The following is a 9,686-nucleotide window of genomic DNA, read 5'->3' on the forward strand; positions in this document are numbered from 1 at the left end:
AAATGAATAAAGTAAAAAATAAATGAAATGCATTAATAAAACAAACGAATCAAATAAATAAAATGAGCTGGAGTGATAAAATGAATAAAAAGAAAAAAATGAGCAGAATTAAATGCATTGATTGAAATGAAAAATTGAACAACAGTAAAAGGTTATAAATTAATATAAAGAAATGAATTGAATCAAATAAATTATTTGGATGAAATGATTAAAACTGAAAAAGTAGTCAGATTATTAAAATGAAGAAACTGAACAAAATGAATAAACTAGAAAAAAATAATAAAATGCATACAATGAAAACAATGAATGATATGAGTAAAATGCACAAAAAGAATAAACTGATCAGAGTGAATCCAAAGAATGAAACGAATAAAATAAGTAAAATGAACGCAGATGAACAAAACGAATAAAAAGATGCGGAATGAAATTATTAATTAAAATGAAATGGTCATATATTTGAAGCCAAACACATTTTTGAATAAAGATAATGAATAAACCGGATTGTACGAATATGAAAATATTGCATCAGAAAGTTTTGAAATGTTTTTGAAAATCCCATCTTCTGAGAAAAGGCTAATAAATATGCAATGGACTTTCTAGGGCTTCCATCTTTTTTTGGTTTTATTCTTTTTGTTTTCATGCTTCTTTACTTGACGAATTCAAAGTTTACTTTTTGGTCACATATTCCCGAAAAAAGATTTATGTGCAGAACAGAATTTACTGGTCCAGTATTTTAACGCGCAATTGAATATAGTAAAGTGAGACAAGGTCACATGTGCTTTCAAGCCCCTTGAACAGAGAACGACAGAGGGAGAATGCGATTCGTGAATGAGACAGGTAGATATTTCAATGTTTTTATTTGCATTGAAGTAAATAGTGTGAAATGTCTAGGCTATGTCGATTGCATAAAGGCCGTGTTTGTATTGTTTCGTTCGGAATTCTCGTGTAGGAAATATGGATAAATAAGTCCTATACAGACCAATATTCTGAAAAAGAAATGGTTCAAACTACTCAGTATATCCAAATATGGACGACGATAAGTTAGAAGACACATTGTAGTTGCATCCCCCATCGAGAGTGGGTACTTTGGGAGACTTCTTTTCCTAGATCTAATTTGTGGATATTTTTGGTCTTTGATCCGTTATTTTTCATGAAAGTTCGTACCAATACAACGAATGTTCAGCTGATACAACTCATGGTTCATTCGCCTGCGCAACGTTCCGTCTTCCATCTGCACGCCACCATAGATGGTACGCAACACTTTTCGTTCGAAAACTCCAAGGGCGCGTTGGTCCTCCACGAGCATAGTCCAGGTCTCGTGGCCGTAGAGGACCACCGATCTAATAAGCGTCTTGAAGATAATCAACTTCGTGCGGCGGCGAATTTTGTTCGACCGGAGCGTCCTCTGGAGTCCAAAGTAGGCACGATTTCCCGCTATGATCCGTCTCTCAATTTCTCTGCTGTTATCATTGTCTTCGGTTACCAGTGAGCCCAAATACATGAATCCGTCGACCATCTCGATTTCGTCACCGTCAATCCGAACTCGGGTGGGAGGTTCACATTGTCGTCTCTAGAACCTCTTCCTCTCATGTATTTTGTCTTCGAAATCCTGGCTTCAGCTTTAAGTCTTTGAGCATATATTTCATTCAAAATTCAATAGAGATACGAATGGTTTAAATATCGCACGTGGAATGTCTCTTTTGAAAATTTCCATCGTCATACTTTCATATTACCCAGTTAAGCCAAATATTTTTCTGATATAGCCATGAATTTCCTTAATTGTAGTGTAGATACAGACTTTGAATACAATTGAATTAAAGTTGAGTTGATGTAGCAGCAGACAAAAAATAGTTTTGTTTTCTCAAACCTTCGCAATTACAATTAATAAATATTTCAGATTGGCAGAAGATCTTATCACACAACTTAGAAATGCATACAGAAATAGCTAGATAGATGCGATAGAAGAGAGACAGAGAGAGAGAGAGAGAGAGAGAGAGAGAGAGAGAGAGAGAGAGAGAGAGAGAGAGAGAGAGAGAGAGAGAGAGTGAGAGAGAGATGGGGGGGGGGGGGCGTGTGAGAAATGGCAAATGATGGTTAATGCAGTGACATTATTTTTATAGTATATTATTATGATATATTGATTCTTACATTCTTATCATAAATAATGTAAGTAGTAATTTTTGCTCCATAACCAGTATAACCTAAATTTTTCAAAAGAGCTAAATTTTCGCTAGATTTTTGGGCTTCAAACATACAGTTGCTTTCGGTGACGCCACAAGTATAATTATATTAGAAATCTTTTATCTCACTACTAGGTGAATTACTTGTTGATCTGTGTATTGATATACCATCCAACATTTACCTCATGATTGAACGCAATGCCTAATCCAAGGAATAAATACTAGAACTCACTGTTTCTTTATCAACGCACTATTTTGTCTTTGAAGTGAACTTATATATTGATTTTTGAGAAATAGTTCTTTTATTATAAAGGTAATTCACAAAATGTTCTCAACATCGAATTCCTTGAATCACGTAGATGTGTTTTCATACCCCGATATTCAAAATCGGTTTAGTTTTGCCCCTAAAACACCAGTAAAGCAATACTCTGTATGAAACAATCTCATTTTTAGTTAGTGGAAATTGGTAAGCGAGGACAAAAAATACAAAATGTTTAATATCTTCGCCGCTCGTGCACCGATTTAGACAATCTATAGCTTGTTAGAAAGGTATTTTTACAAGTTTTCTATTTATGTGCAGTTTGTGGGACAATATTGTATTGTTCAAAAGTTATTTGCGAAAAACCTGCTGTGTTTTGACAAAATCGCCCTTATCTCAGAAAGTAAACAACATATCGAAAATCAAAAATAATAGTGTCAAATGGCAACGTTAGGCCTTTCATTTGAAACTAATTTCATTAAGATCGGTTCAGCCATTGCTGAGATAATTACATGACATTTTGTACATACATACATACACACATACACACACACACACACATACAGACATTGTCTCAATTTGTCGAGCTGAGTCGATTGGTATATGAGACTCGACCCTCCGGGCCTCGGAAAAAGTTGTCAAAGTTTGAGCGAATCCTATACATTTCTTTTGTAAGAAATGTAAAAAATGTTAAAAAATACAATTACAAAAAAAACAATCATTTTTTTGTTTGCGAAAACCTAAAATTTAAGAAACTGTAATTGCATTATTAGGAAGTTATTAATATGGAATCATTTTTCACTAAAGTGTGCTTCAAAATTTCTTAGTATTTGCCAGTCATAAATATAATTTTCTTATACAATACTAATACTAAATATAATCAGGGCCGTCGAGAGCCGCGTCGGGCCCCAAGGCTTGTGTTACTGCCGGGCCCTTTTAAACCTAAGCCCTCCGGTTCAGTATGAGTTAGCACCTCTTCAGGCATGAGAAACTCGTGAGTCAGTGGTTTCTACTAGTCTCCGGTTGACTCATATTGCCACATCCACAGATAGCGTGCCAGACAGGTGAATTTCGACAGCTTCCTATTTCTATTAGCTACGAGTTTTTCAATTTGCGAGTACTCAGGAATCAGAAATAAGTGGTGTTTACCAAATTTTCCTCCTTAGGGTGAAATATAGCATAGAGAAATAAGTAGCCTCTAGCTCAAATGGCACGTTCCCCATGTTGATCGGAGATTTGTGCCTTGCCATGCATCGTCCCATTTTATGCGGATCAACCGAAAATGGGACGTTTCATCAGACAATACTGGTTAGGCAACCATGGTGGGATCCAGCGCGAGTTCTATAAAAACACACTGCACCAGGGAAAACTTGGTGCAAAAGAAGCTAAGAACAGCCCACCTACTATAACTATAAACAGCACACCGTTATCTTATGCCAAACCACAAACGGCTACAAAACCAATATCTACGGATCTAACAGTAACAAATATTCACTCAAAAACAATCACGCCCAGTGTCTCCAAGCCAACAACCGACACCATCAACAAAGAAGCGAACGTAGAAGAGGACGGATCCGTTTGTCCGTGCGCTCGCATTTTTGTTTGACGCTCTATTACTTTCTTCGAAAATACTTTGAATTGGCTTCTTAATATTTTGTAGTGTATTCCGTTGATTCAAGCAATAAAACTCGGTTTTTAACTTGTACACAAAGTACTTGTACACTCCCTTAAGAACGTTTGTTTTAACGAATGTCAACTGTCAAATAAAGTTTGCATTTTTTTATACTTTTATCATATAACAATTTAATAAAGCGAATGATTACAAAGAAATTAGTATTGCTATTTTTATTGCTCTTCTGTGTATACCGGACGTGTTCGCCCATCTTCCGGGTAAAAACGTGGGCCCCCAAATACGACCCGGGCCCCAGGGCCATTGCCCTGGCTGCCTCCCCCTCTCATCGGGCCTGAATATAATTTCGAAGCAAAATGATTTAAGAAAAAATTTCCGAAACATTTTGATTTTTTTCTTCAACAAAAATATCTAGTAGTGAAAATACGCCCTTTTAATAAATAACTCACAGAAACCAAACTCAAAAACATAACCCATTTAAAATGTTTACAATATAATTGCATTGTGGAGAAAATAACAATAAAAGTATTTAACATATATCAAAAATTCTTTTAATTTTTAAATTTTAATTTTTTTTATTTTAATTTAATTTTTTTCTTTAAATAATTTAGTTATAGAATGTATTCCAAAATGGTTTTTCAATTAAAATTCTCATGAAAAATTGTGCTTCAAAATGCAGATGTTTTTAAGTTATTTTAGATTTTTTTCGACATAATATATTACTTCGTGAAATTACGACGTTTTCATAAATTATTCACGTTTGTTCATCAAAACCAATATGTTTTTCAAAATAAACATGAAATTTCCCGTTAATACTCAGTTCCCAGACCAAGGATGATTTGTGCACGACTGTCTCGATCTGCTTGCTTCAATTAAAATATAGAACTGTAACGTGACAGATTCTGGTTGTAACGTGACAGATCATTGAGAATACTCCATAAAATCGAAAACAAAGTTTTTCTTCAGGGAAAACTATATTTCAAACTCTTCCTTGTTTTCCAAACTTCAACTTAAAACTGTGTTCATGCAAATTTGGGGCCAACGGAACAGACTTTTTCAATTTAGTCGGCAACCTCCAAACTCACTGCAAAAATTGTGTAACGTGACAGACGTATTAAAATGACAATAACACGAAAACCGTTCATGATAGAAAATAACTTTCTGTAGAAAAAATGTGCGGTTTAGTCACCTTAACAATCTGCAGTTGGGATAGAATCTGTTCTTATCGTTTTTTCTGACTTATCTTATGAAATATGCGTTAAAAGGTAACGTGACAGACAGAAGCCTTGACCATGTGTGTCAAGAGCTCTATCTTTTCGGGATATTCTTTTTTATGCAATTGATCATAGTAGGCTATAGAAAATCTAACGTTTAAGGGAACTCTTCAATGGAAAATAATGTTTTGACAGTGAAAATATTCTGGGAACACTGTTGGTTACTTCGATTTCTTTGACAAGACGTGCCAAACAAAAATCTAGCGTTTCATTTGAAAAAGTCGTTTTTCGCATATGTTTACAACATGCTCAACAACAAACTTGGTGTGCAAAAATAAGATTATATCATATAATTTGAGTACCGTGTAACTGGAACTGGTCAAAGCATCATTTGACTTATTTATTATGTTAGTGCCATTAGTTTTATGTTAGTTTTTTAGGATTTATACAAGGCAAGGTAACGGTACACAGAATAGATGTGTCGAACCACGGTACACGCAAAGAAACAGTAGAACTTTGCCATTCTGGATGATAAAATCTTTATTTTATAATTGGTCTGAAAATTGGAATCAGTATATATTGACTCGATTGGCACGCACCCCATGTTATTTGAGGATTTGTGCCCAGTCATGTCCCCTTCTAACATTCCTAATGGGAAGGGAAAGGGAGACAAAAGGAAGGGGAATGTAAAATGACAACACAATACAATCAACACAAAACAGTGGTAATTCTTAACTCCTGGAGTAATAATTAACCCTACTGATAAAGCCTATAGCTCTTTGCATATTGGGTTAGGAACAATAGCATACCTTTCCTAGCTCCCTGTATAAAAGTTCGTCTATGTATGAAAAACCACAAATCCGATTACGCAATTGCATTACTGTAATGCAATTACATATCAAATCATATGAAGTTCCGTAATCGAATTCACAAATATCACACAAATAATACTCAGCACGCTGAATAGTAATCATGTGATAATTGAGTTTACAATGTCCAGTCAGTGCTTTGACTAGAATATTGCAACCGACAGAAACGTTTTTTGAAGAAGAGGAAATATCTAAAAAAAATAAAATATCTGGTGATTTTGGTTCGTCGATAAGGATTTTTTGTACAATTTGCCATCGAGTGAAAAATATACGGATAAAACACTCAGTGAGGAGATAAGTTTTGCACAACCTCTGTTGTATTCCCATTACCATTCAGCTACTCAATTTTTATAAACTTTTTTTCACCATCATATATCTACTAATTCAAAAAAATTGTAACCATTTCTTGTTATAAATGATATTTATAAAACTATATTAACGACCCTAATCAAACTGGCAATCTAGTTGAAGATTGGCTTATGATCAGATGTGATTTCGTTTCTTTTGTAACGCAATGATTATCTATACGTTCTAATCATTTAACACTTTATAAACTGATCTCATTTTATTGTCAAACATGTTATCACAATATTTTCAACTTCTTCTAGCGAGGGTAGATTCATAGCCTGTCTTTCATCATCAATCCTTTCTCTGTGTTTTTATTCTCTACTTGGGCATCTATAACAACCGCTGGCAGTTGTCTTTGTTTATTTTGACAACAGATTTCTCATCCCGATCCTATCTGATCCCACAGAACTTTTCTTTTTTGTGCTGAAAATAGTCCCGTAAATTTTTTGCAAATCTTTCCAGGAAAAGCTTACCTCGGATTTCGAAAAATCTTTCTCGTGGTAGCCCTTCTTACATCAATATAATTTCATACCGGCTCTCACTTGAATGTGTAAGTTCTATGCTATATTTCACCCTAAGGAGGAAAATTTGTGTTTTGTGGGATGTGTAAGTTGCCTGTATAGTCGCTGCAAGCATTCGACTCGCAGTCTGGATGTTCTAGTTTGTCGCTATTGGTCATTCAACGTCGATCCAGCAGTTCCACAGATGCCCTTTTTTATTTCCTAACACACTTGCTGTATTTTGTTTATTTCTGATTTGTAGCTCATATATTCCTTCGTTGAGCTTATCAACATATTCTTTTGCAGTATCCTGATGCAACAGTCACTGTTTGGCCAAGCACGAAAATAGTTCTCACATCGTGGTCAGAATCGACGAATTTTGAAAAATACTAACATCGACGACATCAACGAAATAACTATTCGTCAAAACCTGGTTGCTTTGAAAACACGTTTTACCATTCGGAAGTCTACAGGTGTGTTTCCGAATATTCTATTGTTCTAAGTAAGTATTACACATAGCCATTTCGGCATATTTCATTCAATAGTTGAACGTAATTCGAAAAAAAAGATCAAAATAGTTTTTGACGTAGGACTACGTCTTTGTTTTCGATATGCGGGTGCACTTTGCAAATTCTACAAAAATGGTATGTAACGAAAAGTGGTCCAATTTTAAATGCATATAATTCAGCCATCTCATGATAAATGCTCAATTTTTTTACGCATATCGCCCCGAAATACTTCTGAGAATAGATTCCAATAGATAAACCCCAAGATTTTTGATATCATGGCATTAATAATTTAAATAATGTACAACCTAATAAAAATAGCGCGCATTTACACACAGAAGATAGCGCTTCCCAAGTCTGGCACGACAGATTTGTGTACCTAGCGCGCTACGCTTCTATGAATGACGTCATCATCGACTATTTAAACGGACGGATTTCGCAGGACAAGCTCAGTTGCCTGTTGAACGACAGGCGGAGCAGATCACTACGCTGTTTGTTTCCACAGCCAGTGTAGCTTAGTTAGAAGTCCGTTACACTGGCAGTGGAGGTATGCTTTTTTGTGCTGTGCTCGTTTTCAGCACACTTTTATGTACAATCTTGAACACAATTATCCGTACACAAAATCGCTTGTACATTCGAGCTCGATTTGCAAACACGTTTAACATAGTGTCGTGGTACTCTTTTGCTCTACCCATCATCATCAGCGTTGACTCTGTGCGCTTGGGTTCAATGTTTGAGGCGAATGTTTAGATAGGCACGGCTTACATGTACAAGGCTAGCTCGTTAGAGTGTAAATATTTGACGAGCGGGCGTCATAGAAATCGTCAGCGAAAACAATTTGATGAAATTCAATGCTAACGGATGATCGGCACCTGGTAGATCACAAGAAAGCTATCCCGATGTCCAAAACCTTTGCTAGGAACAGAAAATTACGGTTAGATATGTTTTCTATAGCAGCAGCCAAATCCCTACTTTTCGCTAATAAACGCACAGATGCATTGAATATCTACTATGTCTAGTGTAATTATGGCGTAATTTACATCAAGAAACCATTACAATTTTTTTTCCATCGTAAGAGCTTAAATATTGTTGATTATCAACATTCGAGAGATCCGTTTGTTTATCTCAACGATTTCTCTGACGTCACCAAAAACTGTCAATTCGCGGAGTAGCAAGCCGTGTAGGTAGGTATATCCAATTTGTTAGCAGGGTTACCATATTCACAGATTTTTCTGTAATGTCACAGATTTTTGATCACAAATTCTTTTTCACAGATGGTAAATTTTTGGCATATTGATGAAAATTTCACAGATTTTTGGAAATATTGTGATTTTTCACAGATTTTTCGGTAATTCATTACAACTTTTTTTTCCTGTTTCAGTTATAACGGACAGTAAAATGATATTTTTGACCGAAACACAGATTTCAATGTGGCATCCCTGTTTGTTAGCGGTTGCATGCGTAACCTGCATGATAGCCATCTGTGCTTTCGTTGTGCAAAGACGAAAACTTTCTTAGCAACAAATTTAAGCGGATCTATGGAAAACACAACGAAAGTTTATTATTTACTTTCGATCAATTCATTGATTCATTTCCACTCAGCCTATCCTATTTTGATTCTGCTAATAGGTACAGACTAAAAAACCTATTTATGAATAAATGCACTACCACTTGAAAAACCGTTGCAAAAACGCATTTAGGTCCATATATAAAATTGCTTTCGATTCTTGTATATTTATAGTTTCGATATATGATTAAGACCACTGCATTCGCTACATTTGTATGCGTACTTTAGGAAAGTTACAATAATGGCAAAATATAACTTTAAAAGCTTGGTCTATACATGAAATGTGATTATATTGTCTAAATTTTATTTTTCTTCACCGGTTCGGGTTTTTTACCACACACAATGGAAAAGTTTTTACAATTTTTAAAAGATGATCTTGTGCTATAAAGATTAAGTTCCAGACATTAGTTCGGTCACGGTTTTCTGTCTTCTTTCTTCAGATCTTCTCAAACAAGTTTAATTGGATTTGATCACCTACTACAAATGAAATGACCTGATAACCAAGAAGGTTTGGTTCAATATTTAACATTCGAAGTTGATCGGTTGTGCTTAAACTATACGAAAGAAATAATTTTGATTTATTATTACTTTAAATGTACTAAGAAAATAAATA

The sequence above is a fragment of the Topomyia yanbarensis genome, chromosome 3 (assembly GCF_030247195.1).
Source record: "Topomyia yanbarensis strain Yona2022 chromosome 3, ASM3024719v1, whole genome shotgun sequence".
NCBI lineage: Eukaryota > Metazoa > Arthropoda > Insecta > Diptera > Culicidae > Topomyia > Topomyia yanbarensis.